We start from the raw sequence: 22,968 nt of genomic DNA, 5'->3' as shown, positions 1-22,968 counted from the left end.
ACGAGGACGAGCCCAGGTGATCACTGAGGTGCTTCACAGAGCACGGCAGGGGCACTGGCTCGCAGGTGAGGACAGCTGGGAGTATCATCATTTGTCTCAGCTTAAAAGGGGTCTTAGAAAGCAGAGCTGACACAATTGAAACACGTCGTTAGATGGCTAAGAAATTTGGAGAATGAAAGACTAAAGGACTTGTCCAAGACTCCTCTGTTGTCTATTCCCGAGCAGCCGTCATTTGCTGCTCTTACATCCTCAAGGGAAGGAAACCTGTGTGTATTTATTTTCCCTTCTTCTTGTGGCAGTGGCATGGACACTCCACCACTGGGAGGGTAGAAAATAAAGAAAACGGGATCACTGCAGTTTTGTTGAGTGTTTAGTGCCACACATGTCTGCGGGATGGCCTTGGAGAAGGCAGAGGTTTTATCAGGGCTGAGTAGGAAATACAGTGACTTTAAGACGGGGAATTTGTTCTCTTATTGTGCTGGAGCCAAATTAAGGGTTGCTTATCAGAAAAGCGAGGTAATCAATACAAATTCATTTTAAATATCCTGGCCAGACAAAGCACTGCTTAATATTAAATTATATGGAAAATAAATTGTAAATTAAAAAAAGACAAGCAGCCTCTGAAAGACCTAGTAATTACTTTTATCTAGAAAAAATACGCCCATGAACAGAGTGAATTTTTAAATTAGTTTGCTCATTAAGAATGTATCTTGTATGAAAGCGGCATCATCTCTTTAATTAGAAGGAACCTGATATTTTGAAGATATTGAAGTGAAATCATTGTGAAATGTTGGATGAAAGTGCTGAATTTCTCTAAAAAAAAGATTTGGATAGTTGATATTATGTTGACTTAACTCAATCTGTTTAAGAAGCACTTTCCTTGATATAGTTAAACAACGTATTTGTATATATTTGATTGACAGCAGCAGATTTCTGCGTGGGCTCCCACGTCACGATGCTCCTTGGCCAAAAGGCACAGCACACCGCCTCTGGGGACATAAGTGTTGCGGGGTTTGAAAGTCCTATTCACCCCCAGCGTGAGACTGTGTGAGGATGAGCATGTGTTTCCATGGTAACCAAGAGGGATCTGGGTCCTGGAAAGCCCACCCCTTTGCCCGGCGGTGTCCCAGGCAGGGTCATGGGAAGCCTAGGCAGGCAGGTGCTCCCAGGCCCAGCCCCAGGCCCCATCCACCCGCTCATCCCCCAAACCCAAAACTTAAAAATACTTGGTCTATATTCCAGATTGATTCCTACTATGACATGGCTATTTTCACTTGAATTCTTCAAAATGACACTTGAGATGAACAGTGCTTGCTTATTTCTCTTATCCTCAGGAAATGTCTAAGAGGCCCACCATTGGGACATCCTGACTATATCATGTCACCTATTGCCATCAACACATAGAAAGTAACTGGGTTAATTTTCATCAACCTCATGTATTATAAATGTGAATATTAACTAGGAAGAAATATATTTCCCTCGCCAGGAACACTGATGGAAATTTAAATGTAAAGATGGAGTTTATTACATGCACACAACTTTATTTTCAACAAGATTATGAGATTCCTTATTATAAATAAAATGTCTTACTTTGAGTGTTCTCTCTGCCATATCCCAGAGATGTGGGAAACCAGTCACCCAGAGATATTAATTCTGGGTCTCCTGCATTCTAATCAGGCTGATAAAGAGTTACTGACCATTTTTTAAATCAAAAGAGCTGCCTAGATGGATAATAACTCAACAAAAAAGGAACAAGTTAAGTGTCCTGCCAGACTGTGTCTGGGGAATGGAAAGATTGTTCTCAGCTATACAGATCTGACATACCCCCTTTCCATGAATAATGTTTTAACACAACATAAAGAAAATTAGGGGCTGCTGTATCCTGGAAAAATGGTAAACTAGTTTGAGGTGCTGGCTTTTCCCCTCAAAATCAAGTTGGAAGTAGTAAGAGACGAGAAAGGAAAGCATGGGGATGCTGGGAAGTTACCAGAACAATAAAGGGAGAACCTTCCAGGCACATCAGGGTCTGTTTTGCAGTGGGTGACTGAGGGAGAGATTGGAGGAATTCTTGTTTATGTGCTGGTCTTTCCCTTCTGAGCTGCACTGAGAGGCCACTGTCTGCCCCTCAAGGAAGGGCTAGTGGCCCCAGAGCTGCCCTGGGGTTGAGGTCGGGGCGGCACAGACGCCCTCCTCAGGTGGGGGCTCCCTGAGAACAGGTGTGGGCAGACACCCAGGAACAATGATCAGATTATGGCAGACACGTTAACAGCAGCACTGGGTGGGTGGGGTTATTAGAGGATATTTCTAAGTATTAAGATAGATGGCTTCAAGTTCAAATTTATCCAGTTCATGGTTATTAAAGTGTGGGAATGCAATACATATTTTTGCACTTACAAAGCCTCAGGCATTTTGCTCCATAAAGACACATATTGCAAATGTATCCACAGAAAAGGCATAAGAGGAGATGGACCTATAGGTGCAGAGAGATAAGTCCACGTGAGGTCAGTGTCAACATCTCTACAGGATGATGGGCATCTGGACTCCAGCCTTTCAAGGGACATGTGGTTGGTGAAGATTTCCTTTCGTTCTGTAGTTTGTCATTTCTTTCCTTTCCCATGGTCCTTTGTAGACAAAAGTTTTTAACTGTGATAAGGTCCAATTTATTAATTTTTCCAATATGGATTTTGCTTTTGGCTTTAAGTATAAGATCTTTGCCTAACCCTAGACCCTAAAGATATTCTTCTTTTTTTTTTTTCTAAAAGTTTTATAGTTTTAATTTCATACTTAAATTCATGACCAATTTTCGACTAACTTGAGGGGCTGTGAGGTTTAGGTTGAGACTCATTTTTTTGCTTATGTATGTCCAATTGCTCCAGACCATTTATTGCGAAGTCCACCTTTCCACTGAATTAAATTCTACTGAATTGCTTTTGTGTCTATGTCAAAAATCACTTGAACATTTTTGTGTGGGTTCTGCGTTCCCTGTTCTGTTGCTCTGCATTCCTGTCCCTGCCACACTCCTCCCTCGACTCCTCTAGCAACACCGTGAGCCTTACGGTCGGGGTGACTACTCCCACTTTGTTCTTTGTCCGGATGGTTCTAATTCTAATAGGGCCTATGATTTTCTTCATATAAATGTTAGATTAAGCTTCTTTATATGTCTGCAAAAAATTCTTTTAGGGATTTTGATAAGGATTTCATTAATTTAGAATTCCATCAGGAAGACTTGTCATCTTAATCTGTTGATTCTTGCAACCTATGCACAAGCTGTCTCCCCATTTATTTAGGTGTTCTTTGATTTTTCCATCAGCATTTTGCAATTTTCAGCTTACAAATACTCTATATGCTTTAAGTTTTACCTAAGAATTTATTTACTTTGGAGTGATTATAAATGGTATTGTGTTTTAAATTTCTGTTTTAACATATTTATTGTTAGGATGTAAAAATGCAATTAATTTTTACATGTTGATGTAGTGCCCTGCAACCTCACTGAACTCAATTATTAATTCTGGATTTTTTTCTTTTACTTTCTTTTATTTTTAAAGATTCCTTGGAATTTTCTATATAGACAACCATATCATCTACAAATAGAGATTAAGGTTATTTATTCCTTTTAGATCTATGAACTGGATTAAAAGGATTAATTTCCTTTTCTTACCTTATTGCAATGACTAGGACTTATACTAATATGTTGACTATGAATGGTGAAAGCAGACATCCCTGCTTTATTCCCAATATAAGGGAGGAAATATTGAGTCTTTAACCATTAAGTACAATCCTAGCTTTAGTTGTTTTTTTCATTTCTTTTTAAATAGATGCTGTTTATCAAGCTTAAGTATTTCCCTTTATTCCTAACTTGCTGAAACTTTTCAGTCATGCATGTTGTTGAGTTTGTTTCCTGCATTCTACCTAGATCCGTAAAGAAGCACATATATGGATGTTGATTGCAGGATTATTCGGCATGATGGTGAACCCAGGGTAATGTGTGCTTCTATCTCTAGAGAACCGAGTACTAAAATGGTGGACAAGTACCCTGGAATGCTAAGCAGCAGTAGAGGCAATGGGCTTTTGTATGTGTAGCAACAAGAGAGATCTTAGAAACACCCATTCCAGGCCTGACCCTGGGCACCCATGCAGGTCACGCATCGCTGAGGAGAATTCCAGCACCTTCCGAGGGTTGTAGGGAGAACTGGACCTTACGCATCATGTGTTTTGTTCAAAATAGTAACATTCTTTAAGGTGATTCTGGCTTCCTTTGGAGCAGTAAATGACTATTAAATTAAAAGTTAAAATATAGATAGACCAATTCGAATTTGATAGCTATTTTCCCAAAGATAGTGAGTATTGTCACAAAGCCAGACATGATTGATTTGTATGTCCTGGTAAGAGAAAAATAGACCAATTGGTAGATGTTACTGGGAAGAATATGTATATATGTGTATATATAATTTTTTGAACTTGGGAAGAGTCTGAGCTGGGTGTGGGAGGTACGCCCTCTCTCAGAGACAGAACCTCACTCATTGGGCACAGTCCAGCGCAGCCTGGATTAGCACTTGGTTGGCTTGTTGCAAAATGGACTAAAATATCAAATAGGCATTTTGATTACATAAAATTTATAGCTTTTGAAGTTTATAAAGATCCTTTTTTCCTTAGACGACCATCTAGTAGTGAAATGTTTGGTATGCGGACTTGTTACCCCCTCTCCTTTGGGTGTTCATTGCTCAGTAGTCATTGGTGTTTGTTTTTTACATACAGTTATTGATGACTTGTTCAAAGTCTTCACTCATTTTTCAATTGTTCCCATCACATAGTCAGTCCCTAAGTGCGCTAGTTTTGCCAGGGAGTGTAGCTGTAAGTATTTCCATGCTCAGCTCTCTAGCTAGAGAATGCTATGGGTCCAAAGGGATAAAGTCAGAAGAGTGGCTGAATGCGTTTAAACCTATCCTACTGAGAGGGAAAAAGTAAAGCGTAAACTTCTATATGTGGGTCACACAGGAAATCGTCAGCTGTGTAAGTGTTGTCACCCTGTCGCGGATGCATGGTTGATGCTTTAGTTTGCATTTATCTCATGAGTACTTAGCTTTGAGGACCTTGGCTACATATGAGCCATTTGGATAGAGTTCTCTGAAAAGTGCTTGTCTAAGACTTGTGCCCATTTTTAATTGGTCACCAATCTTTTCTCTTATTAATTTGTAGATATTAGTCACATATTTGGGGTGCAAGTCATTTGTTGGGCAAGTTTCTTTTCCCCTTCTGGCTTTTTTGTTCATTCTCTTTGTGGGTTTTTTTTTTTTTTTTTGATAAGCAGAAGTTGTTAATTTTAACGTAGTCCAATGATCAATTTTTCTTTTATGATTAGTGATTTGCATCATTTATAAAGTCTGGCTCTTCCACTATTTTCTAATAGTGAAAATAGTGCTTGGCCCTACCAGCCATCTCTAACGGAATGCTCATGTGCTGCTGGGAAGCATACAATAATCCATACCTTTGAAAAACTGGTAGTAGCCAGTAAAACTAAACTTGTCAATACCCTAACACACTGCATTTACACTGCTAGATTAATGCCTGACAGAAATGGACGTTGAGATTCACCAAAAGACAGTACAGCTCAATATTGATAGCAGCTTTATTCATATTAGCCTATGAAACTAATGTATGGTGATAAAAATGACAGTGGTAGTTATCTTTAATGCACACAGAAGTATTTGTTGGTATTGGACAAAAAGGAGTTTTCTACGGGTGGGTGGCAGTGTTGGTAGAAATAGTCTATATCTTGATCTTGGCAGTGTTTCCATAGGAGTAAACATATGTAGACACTTAACAAGATTTACACTCAAGATCTGTGACCTTGAACAATGTCAGTCACACCTACTTTAAGAACCAAAGGAAGAAAAAAAAACTTCAACACGTACACCCTGTTTTTAGGGAGGCAATAGCACTCGACATTAACAGTAACCGTCTCAATAAATGTGCAAGTTGACAGTTAAAGACTTAATTCTGAGGATGTTGATCATATGCTTCAAACGTATATGCAAAGCTGTTGAATAACGTTCTGGGTTCCATTGGTATATCCTCGGATATTTTCATTCTATAGAAGTATATGGACCAAGCAGGATGCTGTTCAGAAACTACATCACCAGTGAGGGCAGCTATGTAATGTTTATAATACCCCTTTCTATGAGAAAGTAAACCCCTTAAAAGTCATTCTTTCTCTGAACTGGCTTTGACTTAAAATGATGGCTTTAAAGGAAACCACATAGATAAAATGGAGTGAGTAAACGTGTACTGTCCACTAGAAAGGAATTATGACTTAATTACTTGTTTTAATCACTATGGTTATAGTTTGACTGTTGAAAAAGGCTGGGATCTCAGGAAGGTCAAAGAAATGTGACAGAAGTTGTCCTATTTTGACCTTTTTGAGGAAGTTAATTAGCTCAGCTTTCTTGAATGCTATCACAACCTCACTCCCTTAAGTTGTGAATAAATTATTATACTTCCACTTAGAATACAATTAGGAAAAGTATCTTTCCCATTGAAATTTTTCTCTAATATTGTATAACAGAGAAGTTTCACATTCTTCTATTTCAAGACTCTTTTTCAAAACCTTGCACTTGGGACCAAACAAAGAAATAATTTTCTAATGAAACCTAAACATGAAGTCTGTTGTGCATTTTCTGAGTTACAAGTGAAAGAAATCTGGGAATTGGAACAAAGCTTTGCCTGTTTTCTCTTTTTATTTTTGAAAAGAATGATACAGGGAATTGCTTTGGCTTTTACTGGAAAAGTCTGGAAACTTGCCCAGGTGGTTGACTCCATTTTCAGAAAACAACTGTCTTATTTCTGCTTTATGTATTGTTTTCTATGAAGCGCTCCGAGTTGGAACTGCTCTAATCTATGGTGAGTTTCAAATACATACCCGCCGGGCTCTGGGAGGCATAGGGAGCACCATGTCTCAAATGGAAAACCCAAGGAAAGCAGCCTTTGAATTTTAAGCAAACGTTATTTATAAAGTACGTAGAATAATAACTGTGAGGTTCCAATAGTCTTTAATCTTAAGTAGGATGTCTAACTTTTCAAACCAGTTTTGTTATAGTTCTTTCAAAATGAAAAAAAGTTGCTCTTGAATTCTAGAAGGATTGCTATTGAACTCCGGCTCAGCGTGAGCGCTGGGAGAGCCAGGGCTGTGGGAACAGATCAGCGGCCCACATGCTAGTTTTGGACAGTCATCAGGTATCCCAGCAAATGGACATAGGTTTCTGGAGTAAGAATATGAGGGACAGGAAATGTGAAAAGTTAGTCTGAAAGTCTAGGAGAGCTGTAGGCAGGCGGGGCTAGAGCTAGAACTTAGGGGTCGTTGGTTTCTAGGTTGTGTTAAAGCCATTTGTGTCCCAGCTGCGGTCGCCAAGGCCCAGTGTAGGTACAGGATAGAAGAATTATAAAAGATAAAGGGATGCTTTCTCTCTTCACTCTTAATACTTTCTGTGGCAAAACAAAATCAGAATGACCATAAAAGCCGCAGATTGGGTAAAATATGTGAAAGTTTGTAACTACATATATTTTTTTCCTTATAAATTAGAAACCATTATATTTATAGCAAGGAGTTCATATTTTCATGCTGTGGGTTCCCAGTGAGCTTGAGGGCAGCTCCTATGCTCTTAAATGGCCCCCACTACACGTTAATTCCAGGGCCTGTGCCCCTCAGCACTACACCCCGCACTCCTGCAGCTGAGGTCCTTCCAGGCACAGGTCTGCAAGGCTCTGCGTTCTCAGAGATGCACCCCTGCGAAGCCATCAGCTGCACTGGTGACCATGCCCTAAGTTGTCAGCAGCCTTGGCGTGACTAGACCAACCACATATATTTGTTGGGCAAGACTTCTTTCTGCAACACAACCGACGGTAAGTGAGAATCTCCAGAGTTTGATTTACTTTGGCGAGAAAGAAGGAGATTGGTAAATAAATGGTCTTGTCTACTTTTCTGTTTGAACTCATTTTTCAAACTTAAGAAGTCGTGGGGCTGTGTTCTGATCATCACAATTGCTGTATTTGCAAGCGACTTTCCTCTGAGAAATAATGTCCCATTAGAAGTAGAGTGACAAGTCTTTTTTTATTGTTTAACGTGGTTTTTTTCCGGGTAAGGAAAGGCTTTCTAACTCTTTGAACCTCTTGCACCTCCTTGTATGTTAAAGGATCGCCTGAAATATTCACCGGGGAGGAAAAAGCCATCTTCTCTACTAGACGACCAGCTCATAGAAGGAGCTAAGCTGCTGATAATGTCACTGTGATCACAACTTACATTTTAACACCTAGGATTTCAAAAGAGAAGCTAGAAATGGAAAAGGGCACCGGCACATAATTATGGAACTATTTAAGGGTTATGAGGTTAATGCTACAACAGTAGGTGAGCCAATTTGCAGAATAACCATCAATCTGAACATGGCTGATGTCAACTGTCATTTCATAACAGCTGAGTCCCATCAACCCCAGTGTGAATTTAATTACTATGAATGTGACTGAAGGTGCATGGGGAATTTTTAGTAACAATTTCTATAATCAGGTGTATTTATTCCTCTGTACCATGGATTCTGCTCACTTTTCATAATCTTCTCTTCTGATGTGATATCACATGAGCAGTAGAATGACACTATTTGGCAGGAAGGAGCTTTCTAACTGATACAACTCCAACATCTGAGCAAGTCGGTAGGCACCCATCAGCTCCCTTCCAGCCTGGCTCTCACGATGGCACAATTTTACCTCCAGGGGCCTCAAGGCATATTTGATAGTGGGAGAGAGGAAATAACTACAAGGGGAGGTCTTCTATCTATTTTGGAAAGACCTCGAGGCACTATCCTGACCAGAAAATGCCTTTTTTTTTTGCTCCCCATAGCCATAGATGGCCCGTCAATCCCACCCACTGCATGGCAGGCAGACATTTTTGGTCCAACATAGAATTAACCCTTGGCACATTCAGAAATTGTATCCCTTTAGGGAAGAAATATTATTTGCCCATCCAACAATCATTTCTCCCTTTGTATCTGAACTATGGGAACTCCATTTTTGTTCAGTTTATAGTGTTCCCAGTTAAAACACTGTATTTTCTAGCTTCTTTCGTATTAAGAGGTAACAATTTGACATAGTACTGACCAATGATACGTAAGTATAAGCCACTGTATGAGTTTTCCAGGAAATATTTTTAAAAAGACTAAATGTAGATGACCTACTTATTCTTCCCCTTAGTTCATCTCTTTTTCCTGCCTGGAACACAGATATGATGCCAGGAAGGGTAGAGGCCATTTTGGTACATGAGAATGAAATCCTATGTTAAAGAGGCACTGCAGACAGGAAAAAGAAAATATGAGGAATCGATTATGTTAAGCAACGGCTATAGCAGTCCTAAATGCCCCCCGCTAGACTCCTTGATATGTGAGAAAAACAAACTCTTCCGTGAACATTAGGATTTTCTCACATAAGTAGCCATATGCAATATCAATGAACACAAATCTCCATTAATTTTAGTATTTTCATGAGCTTTTGAAATGGCAAAAATTAACAAACACTGCGTAGAGTATTGCTTGTAGGTGAAACGGGTTCTTGAGATGGCTCATGCCAGACCATGAATCAGACTTTTGATGGTGGGTCTGGGAACCTATGCTTTTCCACATCTCCTCAGGCGACTTGGTCGGGAGCTTTCGGAGACCACCACTCATAGAATTTTCCGTTGAATAATATATATATATATATATATATATATATATATATATATATATATATATAAATTTATTGGGATGACAATTGTTAGTGAAATTACATAGATTTCAGGTGTACAATTCTGTATTACATCATCTGTAAATCCCATTGTGTGTTCATCACTCAGAGTCAGTTCTCCTTCCATCACCATATATTTGATCCCCTCTACCCTCATCTCCCACCCCCCGCCCCCCTTACCCTCTGGCAACCACTAAACCATTGTCTGTGTCTATGAGTTTCTGTTTCTCATTTGTTTGTCTTGTACTTTTGCTGTTTTTGGTTTATATACCACATATCAGTGAAATCACATGGTTCTCTGCTTTTTCTGTCTGACTTATTTCGCTCAGCATTACACTCTCAAGATCCATCCATGTTGTCACAAATGTTCCTATATCATCTTTTCTTACCGTCGAATAGTATTCCATTGTGTATATATACCACAACTTCTTCATCCATTCATCTATCGAAGGACATTTTGGTTGTTTCCATGTCTTGGCCACCATAAACAAAGCTGCAATGAACATTGGAGCACACGTGTCTTTATCTCTAAATGTTTTCAGATTTTTTTGGTAGATACCCAGGAGAGGGATTGCTGGGTCATATGGTAATTCTATTCGTAATTTTTTGAGGAACCTCCACACTGCCTTCCATAGCGGCTGCACCAGTCTGCATTCCCACCAACAGTGTATGAGGGTTCCTTTTTCTCCACAGCCTCTCCAACATTTGTTACTATTTGTCTTGTTGATGATAGCCATTCTGACTGGGGTGAGGTGATATCTCATTGTGGTTTTTATTTGCATTTCTCTGATGATTAGTGATGTTGAGCATTTTTTCATATGTCTATTTGCCATTTGTATGTCCTCTTTGGAGAAATGTCTCTTCAGGTCCTCTGTCCATTTTTCAATTGGGTTGTTTGTTTTTTTGTTGTTGAGTTTCACGAGTTCCTTGTATATTTTGGATATTAGCCCCTTATCAGAGGCACTGTTTGCAAAAATCTTCTCCCATTCAGTTGGTTGCCTCTTTATTTTGTCGATGGCTTCTTTTGCTGTGCAGAAGCTTTTAAGTTTCATATAGTCCCATTCATTTATTTTACCTTTCACTTCCATTGCCTTTGGAGTCAAGTTCATAAAATGCTCTTTGAACCCAAGGTCCATAAGTTTAGTACCTATGTTTTCTTCTATGCAGTTTATTGTGTCAGGTCTTATGCTTAAGTCTGATCCATTTTGAATTAATTTTGGTACATGGTGACAGATAGCAGTCCAGTTTCATTCTTTTGCACGTGGCTATCCAACTCTCCCAGCACCATTTATTGAAGAGGCTGTCTTTCCTCTGTTGTATGTTTTTAGCTTCTTTGTCAAAAATTATCTGTCCATGTTTATGTGGTTTTATTTCTGGGTTCTCAATTCTATTCCATTGGTCTACATATCTGTTTTTCTGCCAATACCATGCTGTTTTGATTATTGTAGCCCTGTAGTACAAGCCAAAGTCAGGAAGTGTGATACCTCCATTATTGTTCTTTTTTCTTAAGATTGCTTTGGCTATTCGGGGTCTTTTTTGGTTCCAAACAAATCTGATGATTTTTTTGTTCTATTTCTTTAAAAAATGCCACTGGGATTTTGATGGGGATTGCATTAAATCTGTATATTGCTTTGGGTAATAAGGCCATTTTAACTATGTTGATTCTTCCAATCCATGAGCAAGGAATGTCTTTCCATTTCTTTGTGTCTTCTTCAATTTCTTTAAAAAATGTCTTATAGTTTTCAGCATATAGGTCCTTCACATCCTTGGTTAAGTTTATTCCTAGGTATTTTATTTTTTTTTGATGCAATTACAAAAGGAATTGTTTGTTTTATTTCTTTTTCTGAGATTTCGTTGTTAGTATATAGGAATGCAATGGACTTTTGTACTTTGGTTTTGTAGCCAGCAACTTTACTGTATTTGTTGATTGTTTCTAATAGCTTTTTGGTGGAGTCTTTAGGGTTTTCTATATATAGCATCATGTCGTCTGCAAAGAGTGATAATTTAACTTCTTCTTTCCCAATTTGGATGCCTTTTATTTCTTTCTCTTGCCTCATTGCTCGGGCAAGGACTTCCAACACTATGTTGAAAAGCAGAGGTGATAGGGAACAGCCCTGTCGTGTTCCTGAACGTAGAGCAAAGGGCTTCAGTTTTTCTCCATTAATTATGAGATTAGCAGAGGGCTTGTCATATATGGCCTTTATTATGTTAAGGTATTTTCCTTCTGTACCTATTTTATTGAGTGTTTTAATCATGGGATGTTGTATCTTGTCAAATGCTTTTTCTGCATCAATTGATATAATCATATGATTTTGTCCTTTATTTTGTTTATGTGATGTATCACATTGATGGATTTGCGGATTTTGAACTATCCTTGTGCCCCGGGGATGAACCCCACTTGGTTATGATGAATAATCTTTTTAATGCATTGTTGTATTCGATTTGCTAGAATTTTGTTTAGGATTTTTGCATCTGTATTCATCAGAGCTATTGGTCTGTAGTTTTCTTTTTTTGTGTTGTCCTTACCAGGTTTTGGTATCAGGGTAATGTTGGCCTCATAAAATAAGTTAGGGAGTACTGTCTCTTCTTCAATTTTTGGAAGAGTTTGAGCAGGATTGGTATTAGATCCTCTTTGAAGGTTTGGTAGAATTCACTAGTGAAGCCATCTGGTCCCGGACTTTTGCTTTTGGGAAGGTTTTGGATGACTGATTCAATTTCGTTACTGGTAATCAGTCTGTTTAGATTTTCTAGTTCTTCATGGTTCAGCCTTGGAAGGCTATATGTTTCTAAGAACTTGTCCATTTCTTCTCGGTTATTGAATTTGGTGGCATATAGTCCTTCATAGTATTTTTGGATGATCCTTTGTAGTTCTGTGGTATCCGTGATAACTTCCCCTTTTTCATTTCTGATTTTGTTAATTAGTGTCTTCTCTCTTTTTAGCTTAGTGAGTCTAGCCAAACGTTTGTCAATTTTGTTAATCTTTTCAAAGAACCAGCTCTTTGTTACATTAATTATTTCTATTGTCTTTTTGTTCTCTATTTCATTTAGTTCTGCTCTGATTTTTGTTATTTCCTTTCTTCTGCTGACCTTGGGTTTCACTTGTTCTTCTTTTTCTAGTTCTTTAAGGTGTAACATGAGGTTATTTATTTGGGATTTTTCTTGTTTCTTGAGATAAGCCTGTAATGATATAAATTTCCCTCTTAAAACTGCTTCGCTGCATCCCCAAAATTTTAGTAGGATGTATTTTCATTGTCATTTGTTTCTATGGATCTTTTGATCTCTCCTTTAATTTCTTCTTTGACCCAGTCATTCTTTAAAAGTATGTTGTTTAATTTCCATGTATTTGTGTTTTTTCTTGCTTTCTTTTTGCAGTTGATCTCCAGTTTCAAAGCCTTGTGATGAGAGAATATGCTTGGTATGATTTCAATCTTCTTAAATTTTCTGAGGCTGATTTTATGTCCCAATATATGGTCTATCCTTGAGAATGTTCCATGTACACTAGAAAAGAATGTGTAGTCTGATGTTTTAGGATGAAGTGCTCTATAAATGTCAATTATGTCCATTTCATCTAATGTGTCATTTAGGGCTGCTATTTCATTATTTATTTTCTGTTTGGATGATCTATCCACAGCTGTCAATGATGTATTTAAGTCCCCTAGTATAATTGTGTTTTGGTCAATTTCTCACTTTAGTTCTGTTAGTAGTTGCTTGGTATATTTCGGTGATCCCTGATTGGGGGCATAAATATTGATGATTGTTATGTCTTCTTTGTATAGTCCCCTCTACCATTATGAAATGTCCATCTTTGTCTCTTGTTATCTTTTTCACCCTGAAGTCTGTTTCATCTGATATAATTATGGCTACACCTGATTTTCTCTGGGTACCATTTACTTGGAGTGTCAATTTCCACCCTTTCACTTTGAGTTTATGCTTGTCCTTGTAACTGAGATGTGTCTCTTGGAGACAGCATATGGTTGGGTTTAGTTTTTTGATCCAATCTGCTACTCTGTGCCTTTTTATTGGTGAGTTCAGCCCATTTACATTTAGGGTGATTATTGATATGTGAGGATTTCCTGTCATTCTATCTTTAGTTTTCTGGTAAGGCTGTGTCTCCATTGTTTCTTTGCCTTTTTGTTGTTGTCTTATTTCTGTGTGGTGGTATTCTATGATGTTTCCCTCTGTTTCTTCTTTTATTACAGTATATATTTCAGTTCTGGATTTTTTTTGAGTGGTTACCCTTAAGTTTATGTAAAAGAAAGTTTGATTTAGAGTATTCCATTTTCTTCAGCACGCTTACTTTCTCCATTCCCATATTCTGGTTCAGGGGTTTACTCTCCCCCTTTTTATATTTTGGTTGCCACAAATTGTCCCTGTTGATGGTGGTCGAATAGCCTCCTTTAATATTTCTTGTAGTGCATGTCATGTATTAGAAAATTCCCTCAGCTTCTGTATGTCTGGAAAGGTCTTTATTCCTCCTTCGTATCTAAAGGATATCTTTGCTGGATATATTATTCTTGGCTCATAATTTCTCTCTTTCAATAGTTTGAATATTTGGTTCTACTCCCTCCTGGCTTATAGAGTTACTGCTGAAAAATCTGATGATAATCTAATGGGCTTTTCTTTGTAGGATACCGTCTTCTTTTCCCTGGCTGCCTTGAGGATTCTTTCTTTGTCATTGATTTTTGACAGCTTCAATACAATGTGCCTTGGAGAAGGCCTGTTGGGATTGAGGTAATTAGGTGTTCTATTTGCTTCTTGGATTCGAGGGTCCAGTTCTGTCCACAAATTTGGGAAGTTCTCGTCGACAATTTGTTTGAATATATTCTCTGTTCCCTTCTCTCTTTCTTCTCCTTCTGGTCTGCCCATTATTCTTATATTGCTCTTTCTGATGGAGTCAGAAAGTTCTTGTAGAGTTCTTTCATTTCTTTTAAGTCTCAAGTCTCTTTCTTCTTCCATCTGTGTAATTTCCAGGTTTCTATCATCTATGTCACTGATTCTTTCCTCCATCTGGTCAACTCTACTACCTAAGCTGGTTATTTCATTTTTAATTTCTTCTATTGAGTTCTTTATCTCCAGAAATTCTATTTGGTTCTTTTTTAAAATTTCAATCTCTTTCGTAAAATGCTCATGTTGTTCTTTGATTGTGTTTTTGCGTTCATTAAACTGCCTTTCTGTGTTTCCTTGCATCTCGTTGAGTTTTTTCAGAATTGCAATCTTGAATTCTCTGTCATTTAAGTCACATATTTCCATATCTTTAAGTTCCTTTTCTGGAGACTTTTCCCTTTCTTTCTGAGCTGTCTTGTTGCCTTGGTTATTCATGGTAATTACTGATTTATTATTTCTCTTCCTAGACATCTACAGGAGTGGCTTCTGCAACAGGTTGATAGGAAGCGGTCTTTCTTTAGTTTTCCAGTACTTGTTGGTAGAATGTTTTATTTTCTCTCCAACTGTAACCTTTTTTTTTTCTCTCTCACATGGTAGTGCTATGTTTTCTCTGCACTATTCCAGCTTCTCACACAATGGGGGGATTCCCTGGGAGACAGGCTTCTCCTCTGTTAATAGTTCGTCTAGGTCACAGGGCGCAGTGTCCATGTGGGTATGTGGAGAGCTTTTGATGTTCCAAAGCTCTTCCAGCTGCTGATTCAGAGCCCGTATATTTCAGCAGTTCTGTTTACTCCTGCAGGGATCCGCCCAGATGGGTGGGGTCAGGGGCGGGGTGAGTTGTGAGAGGTGGCCCAGAGCAATGGCAGCGACCACCACCACAGCTGGTCCTGCTTCCACAGCTCCCTCCCCTTTGCTAGAACTAGTTGGGCTGCGAATCTGTGTCTGTGGTCCACAGTTCTCAGAACAGCAAATATTCTGTTCTTTTGATCTGACACTGCTACTGTTCCGCTTCTAGCACTGGGCAGGTGGGGGCGGAGCGAGCTCTGGGAGGGTAGGGAGGGGGCGGCTAGTCTCAGTGCCTAAGGCTCCGTTCTCTGCTCGGCAGTGAGGGCTTAAACCACTGTTTTCAGTCTTCTTCCCTCAGTCTTTTCTCCGAGGTCTCTGCCGTGAGTGTTGGGTTCAGCCGTGTTATATGCTGCCCCCGCAGCCCTGTGGGCCATAAGCGGAGCCCTAGTGGTCCGAGTTCTTCCCTCTCCCGCAGCTGCGGTAGTTCCGGGAAGCAGCAAGCTCAGAGCACCGAGCTAGGTCTGAATCCTGCACCTGTGGGGCTCTGTCTCCGCACTTCTCCCTTCCCTCCTCCCCCGCTAGCGTGATTCCCCCACCTTTAGGTGAATTCAGTAGTGAGCCTCTTCGTCTTGCCTGTCTGCTGTGCAGGGAGTCCTTTGTGGAGTTATTGTTGTTCGATTAGTTGTAAATTCCAGGGGAGCTTTACAAAGGCTCACCTCACGCCGCCATTTTGATCCGGATCAGTTGAATAATATTTTAAAGACTGAACTTAACAGGCACAGGTGCTAGTGCATGAAAAGTCACGGTAACAAAGAGAATGACCAGCTGCACACAGACTGAAGACTGAGACAGGATGTGGGGTGGGGCAAAGGGCTCTGTTGTCTCATTTGTCTCTTCAGATGAAATTTGAGTGTCTACATAAGGTTAACGAGATCATGACAAAATCAACTTTGTGTCTGCAAAAGATATACATTTTGCCTTTAGTTACTTGGGAAGTAACCTGTCACCTCATTGAGGGAAGGGCTATCTTTCCAGCCCCAGTTCCTGGCTCATAGTAGACGCAACCCTGGTGACTCGTCCTCTTCTTAGAAGGCCATCAGTCCATGGGTGGGGGCCCCACCCTAACAGCCTCATTTAAATGTAATTACCTTTTTATAGACCTGACACAGTTCATCCCATAACAATGACCTAGGCTCAGTGCCACTTCCTCCTCATCCTGTTGACTCATCCACAAGCCCCTCTGATTTGGGCAGTGTGGGAGGTTGGCTAGACAAGGACTCTTACTGGGGGAATGTCAGAGACTTTTCAGCCATGTATTCACACTTCAGTGTTTGAAGCAGTCCAGGGAGAAACTGGTGCGCGCCCTACTGGAAGCTCCAGACACCGTTCAGACACGTCATACAGGTGAATTCCAGTGATGAAAGGAACAGGTGGGGGCCTTTATTTGAGGTATTGGATATAGAGGAGAAATGTAAGAAGGTTCTCGTTTTCATGATGGCAAGATAGGATGTGTGGGTAAAAACAGAAGTAACAGAATAGGTGGCATCTAATGATTCATATTTCTTGGTATAGATCACTGAGTCGCATTTTGTTTTGGAAAAAAGAATATATTTTTTCCCCATTTAGGAAGATCTAATTTTGACATTAAAGATAGGTCCTCATACTCAAACCATGGATATGGATTGCTGGGTGGGTAGTCAGGTTTATTTTGAGAGTCTGGGAGTTTCACGAGAAATACTAGCATGATAATCAGAAATTAAAAAAAACAACAACAAAAAACTTTTCTGGTGATAATTCACAATTGAAGAACCAAATCTTAGTTTCTGTGGTCAGCATATCTCTAGCCAGGGCTTACAGAGAGATTCTCAGTGGTTTTATTGTTTTTGACAAGGATTGTGTCTTACTCATGGCTGAAAAGCACTTGCACAAATGGTGATTGCAACAGGATTTACGAGGCCTTCATTTTGCTGAGGAGTCAAACTGAGCAGGAAGGTGAGAGTCTATAAAAGGTTCCTCTGAGCTGCAGGAAAAATTTAAAACAGAAGGTAACGCATCCAGAATATGCTAAGGTGATTTTCTTTCTGAGATTTGCTTCCAATTTCAGGGCTAATGGAGGTGCTGTTTTCACGGGTAGCGATACCTGAAGACACCAGGGGGCTGCCCGTCCTCCCTCTGATCCCAAGAAAGGACAAGACTCAGTCAGTGAAGTGCGAACGGGCTTGTGTATCTCTTGGAAGAGCACTTCTTTTGTTCTTGCAATACCACTATTTGCAAAACACACCGTGTTATATCTTTGTTCTTTTCAAATATCAAAATTTAATGGTGATGATACATTTCATGTGTTAAAATTAAGCAATTTTATTTCACATCTTAAAATTTGATGGAATGGTAGTTTTTGATGGAATGGTTTTAGTAGCTCTAAATCAAAATTGGTCAAGTCAATTTAACTATAATTTAGTAAAATAAAACTTGCACCTTTGGTCTCATGGCTTCCATGAATAATACATCTTTAATAGCTGTCAATTAAGGTAGTTTTCAGAGATTTATGATGGGGGTATAAATATCTCCAAAAGGTGATTTATGGCAGAGACACAGAAGATTCTTTGCATACAGCTAGTCTGACAGCATATAAATTACTATATGATGTGGAAAAGAACAGGAAGCCTGTGGAATGTCTCTGTTTGTTGTGTCCTGGTCCTGTTTATTAGATTCTCTCATCCCAAATTCCAATATGCAAATCACGGATTATAGAGGTGAAAGAAGCTAAGAGGTCAGCAAGTCACCTCCTCATTATACAAATTGTATGTTACAATGCATACTTGTGTGTATTATACAAAAGGCCACAGAACCTCAGATGAATCCATGGACGTTGGCACTTGAACCCAGGAAGAACTGCTACAGGAAAATCTTGACAATAATTTCAATGTTCAACTACAGACTGGAAAACTCAGAAAAGATGAGAGTATGACCAGCATGATAAATATCTCTATGGAAAAGACACCGGCTAGCTGAAGCTCTTTGCTGCCTGCCTGCGTGAATCCACCCTTTTGACGTCCCTGGACCAGTTCCTTGCTCAGAACTAGAGGGCTGGGCCTTAGGAACAGAGAGAAGCCATTAACTCTTAGGCCCCTGATCCTGTTTCTTCCTCCCAGTTCATCCAGTCGTGCATACGTGTCCTGAGTATTGTCCATTCCACTGACGTCTTTCTCAGGTCGTGAGAGATAATACAAAGGGTTGTTAGAACTGCTGTTTCTGCAAAAACTCATAGACACAGACAATAGTTTAGTGGTCACCAGCGGGTAAGGGGGAGGGAGGTAGTAGATGAGGGTAAGGGGGATCAAATATATGGTGATGGAAAGAGAACTGACTCTGGGTGAGCACACAATGTGACATATAGATGATATATCACAGAACTGTACACTTGAAACCTATGTAACTTTACTAACCAATGTCACCCCAGTAGATTTAACTTATAAAAACTCTGTTGTTGCTGGGCACCTCTCATTCTTGGTCCACAGGTAGAGATAAAGCACGAGGAATGGTCATGTGATCAACACCCCCTTTCCAGAAACTGATAAAATGAAACCAATGAGGAATTTCAATTTGGAGAAACCTAGGAGAGCACTCCTTTGGGAAGGTCATGTGTGTGCCGTGGAATGCCAGACCCCCTCTGGCCTGACTCAGCGGACTGCGCCAATGTGGAGGCCAGCATGGAGACAGCTTAAAAAGCCAGTGCTGGATGTACAGTCCATCTCGCCAAGTCTTGAGCGTCATGTCCTGCAATCATTCTGTAAATCCTTCTCTTTCACCTTTCTTAGTTACCAGCCCCTTGCCCAGTCGCTCTTCCATCCGTGGGACCCCAGTGAGCCAATGCTCCTGTTTTCTCTTACTGATTTGATGTCAGCCGTGTGGGGAGCCATGGTTGCAGTTAACTTTAAAGCCTTAATGGCTCAGTTTATACTTAACCTATTTCCTCCCCCTGAAGCAATTGTCTCTGCCTGCATCTGGAGAGTGCTTGCATGCTGCTCAGGAATGTGGTGGGAGTGGCCAGTTCCCAGAACAGAAGGCTGATGCCTATCAGGGCTATTGATAAGATAATTACATTTGGGAGTTTCAGTAAATTTTGTGTCTCCTGTGTTAAAGTTAAAGATTCACTGTTAACTAGGTAATGCATTTTTGTACTTGTTAAACTGCACGTCCACAGAAGGTATAAATTCTGGGGACAAAATAAACTCAGCGTCTCCAGGAACACTGGGGTCCGCGATCGCCATCATCAAAGTGTGAGTGCCTTTTTTCATTCCCACTCCCCTTGTCAGGAACCGTTCGACTCGTGGCGGCTGGCCCGCTACACAGCCGTGCGCTGCCTCTGACCTGGTGGTCTTCCCTCTGACCCCTTCACAGAAAGCCCTGTGTCAGGGATACCTCTTATGCAGTAGCCATGTGGCCCATGAAAATAGGAAAACATGGGCCACGGTAATGCACAATTATAATCCCAAATACATACCATGTTTCCCCCCAAATAAGACTGGGTTTTATATTAATTTTTGCTCCAAAAGACACACTAGGCTGTATTTTCAGGGGATGTCTTATTTTTTCATGTACAACAATCTACGTTTATTCAAATACAGTCATGTCATCTTCTTCCGGAACATCGTCATAACGTGCTAAATGCATCTGTCTGGCTGATGATCTTAACTGGGGCTTATTTTCAGGGAAACACGGTATCTGAGCTGTGGCGCCCATGACCTGTGCACGGGGACAGTTGGTTTGCCCAGTGGCAGGTGGCCTTCCCTTTTTGAGGCATAAACCATGGTTACGTTCGGGAATTCTTGCTGAGAAGAGACCCAATTCCTTCTTCAGGGGCCAGCGGTTTTCAAACAGTTTTTGCTCATTTTTTTTTTTTTTTACAAAAGGAAGTTTATTTGTACCAATGGTTCTTTTTGGTCTTATCTGAATTCTTATCTTTAAAGTGTTTTTCTCATATTTAGGTTCGTTGCAATTATTTGCTGCATATTGGACTCTTCAGATTGGACAAGCGCTGTCTTAAGACTGTGGAGAAGAGGCAGATTCATGACTACATTGGCCCAGCTTTGGGCGAGGCGCTGACAACACTCAGGCACCTTGACTGTGAAAATCCGCACCTGGTTGGTAAGTGGAGTGCTTGGGCCGACCAACCACAGTGGTCCATCCACATCCTTGTTTGGTTCCGAAGGACAATGGAAGGGAGAATCAGGCATTAGAAATAATGGAAATGCACAGAAGGTGTGCATTTGCCCCAGAGGTTTGGGCATTCGATGAACATTACTTATGTTCCTCATGAATGTGGTTCTTTAACGACTCTGGCCCCTGGTAGACAAATGGGTGGGACACGTGATCTCCCTCATCTGAAAGTGGAAATAGGAGCACCTTTCCTCTTCACGGTCACCAAGGTCAACTCGAAAAGGGGGTTTCTGGTGTTTGGGTCATTGTTATGCCTCCTTGGCTGGGCTCCTTTGGTCCCAGGACCCTGAGGGATCTGTGTCTGGGCCGCTGGCCTGGGTGCAGCCTGCCTGATGTTAGACGCAGCCCCTACCCTGACACCTGCCATCCATTTCTCTGTCGGACTCCACTGTCCCCCAACACCTGCCTTTTCCTACTACAAGTATATGGAAACATTTGTAATTCTTTCTCATTTGTGCATCTGTTTATTGTTTTTATCTGAATTGTTCCTGTATAACTTTTCCCTTTAGCAGCGGAAAGGGAACCATTAGTAGAGTCTGGAGACTTTTATGGAGGAATCAAATCTTAGCAAGGTGAACTGGAGAAATGCCGGAGGCTGGCTACACACATGCCACTGTCTTGCAGTTATTCACCGGACATAAACTCACTCCTGTTAACAGTTGTGATTACTCATCCTGGATGCTAATTCATCCCTTTCAGATTGTATTCTAATGGAAGTAAGTTGTTGCTTTGGAACCAAAAAGTAGAAAGGAAGACATCGGTGACAACCCAAGAATGAACAGAGAGTCCCAATTAACCATTTACAGGGATCTAACTTGAGCAGATAGGGCGTATGTTTAGTGAGCTCTGTAGCTGGGTTCACTCTCTAATCTCGTGTGTTATGCTGTGAGCTACATAAAGTCACCTCTTAATATTTCTTTTAAGAATTCTGAATTTTAGCACACTCAACTGCTTTACTCTCCTTTCCTTAAAAAGGAACTTTATTTAGTGGATGTGTATTTGATGCATGTGCAAAACTTATTTTCCAATATCTACATAAAATAAAAAAAGGCACCGGATTACTTACGGCTCTGTCCCACGAAGTGTCAGGAAGGAGAAGTCACTCATTTGTAGTGACACAAACCCAGTCAAAATTGCAATTGACACATCGTGTTTATGTTTTTCTGTACAGTAATCCTGGAAAAGATAGAATTCATGTATTTCAGCTCAACCATTAAATGACCTAGGGGCAAAGTTAGCTGGGCTATTTGCCTGATAATTTTGTCTTTAAAGTGACATCTCCTTTTACGTAAGGACTCAGCATATGGAGAGACTTGAGGAGGGAATAAAAGCGGATTTCTCCGCATTCACTTTTACCCTCTGGAAGAGGAATGTGAGGTAAGCTGAATTCTTCCGCCATTGTTGGAGGTAAACGGGCATTTGCTTGTCCCTTCTGGCTGGGTGTGGCTTGCCTTGTGACTCCATTTGCAACAGCCAAGATTGTCACTAGTGTTGATGACAGCCTGGTCAATGATGCCAGGGCCTGGAGTCCTGGGGCACATTGCTGTGACAGTGACACTCTTCTCTGACCACCCAAAGGGTGGTCGCTGCTGCCAGCTGACCTCTTAATGCCAGCAGCATCTTGCATTCTCAATGGCAAGGTTTTTTTTACGTGCTTCTTAACAACCCTAACCAGCCTCTAATGGGATGTAGTTCAGGGTCAAAGTAGTGTCTTTTCCGACACTGGTCCATGACCTTGAACCAAAGGTGGGCCCTGGCCCTGTCTTTGCTCATCAGCACATCCATCCCAGGAGGTCCATCCATCACACACAGAAACAGTGAACTGGACTTGGGGCTGCAGCGCTGGTCATTACTTTACATCTAGATTGTCACAGAAATAGAGCATCAGACTAGCACCAGTCCCCACTGTACTAACAGTGAACTCTGAAAGCCTAGCAAGTTCAATGACTTTAGCGATGCTTAGAACAGATAATATGTACCTGATACACGTGGATGCTTAGAAAAAGATAAACACCTTTTCTGTGCAATTGAAACGGTTGTGAGAGAGGGAGGAGAGAGCAAGTACAGTGGAGATGATTTAGGACAGTCTTGTGCCCTAAGGGGACAAGGGGACGATGACATTGGGAGCTCAGGGGAGGGTGGGAGGTGTGACCGCTGACAGCCGTGGGACCCATGTGATATCCATGTAGGAAAACAGAAATCTGTGGTTATTTTCTGTTCATCACCCCCCAACAGCGCCCCACTTTTACTGGAATGTGAGGCTGTGTATATCTAGCCCATGGATACAATTCTAGCCTTTTCTACAACCACTCAGGG

At 40.6% G+C, this 22,968-nt stretch overlaps 1 long non-coding RNA gene across 1 annotated transcript; it reads left to right on the top strand.

The window, feature by feature from the left end:
• Positions 1-18,801: 18,801 nt before the first annotated feature.
• LOC148755141 (uncharacterized) lies at positions 18,802-22,762 on the top strand. The gene is made up of 3 exons (XR_016019477.1): positions 18,802-19,222; positions 20,421-20,580; positions 21,165-22,762. It is a non-coding gene; the product is annotated as an uncharacterized LOC148755141 (long non-coding RNA).
• The last annotated feature ends 206 nt before the right edge of the window (positions 22,763-22,968 follow it).

The sequence above is a fragment of the Rhinolophus sinicus genome, chromosome 16, assembly GCF_057876585.1.
Source record: "Rhinolophus sinicus isolate RSI-liver-muscle chromosome 16, RSI-T2T, whole genome shotgun sequence".
Lineage (NCBI taxonomy): Eukaryota > Metazoa > Chordata > Mammalia > Chiroptera > Rhinolophidae > Rhinolophus > Rhinolophus sinicus.
The sequence above is the reverse complement of the archived record's forward strand: the minus strand, read 5'-3'. Positions and strand labels throughout refer to the sequence as shown.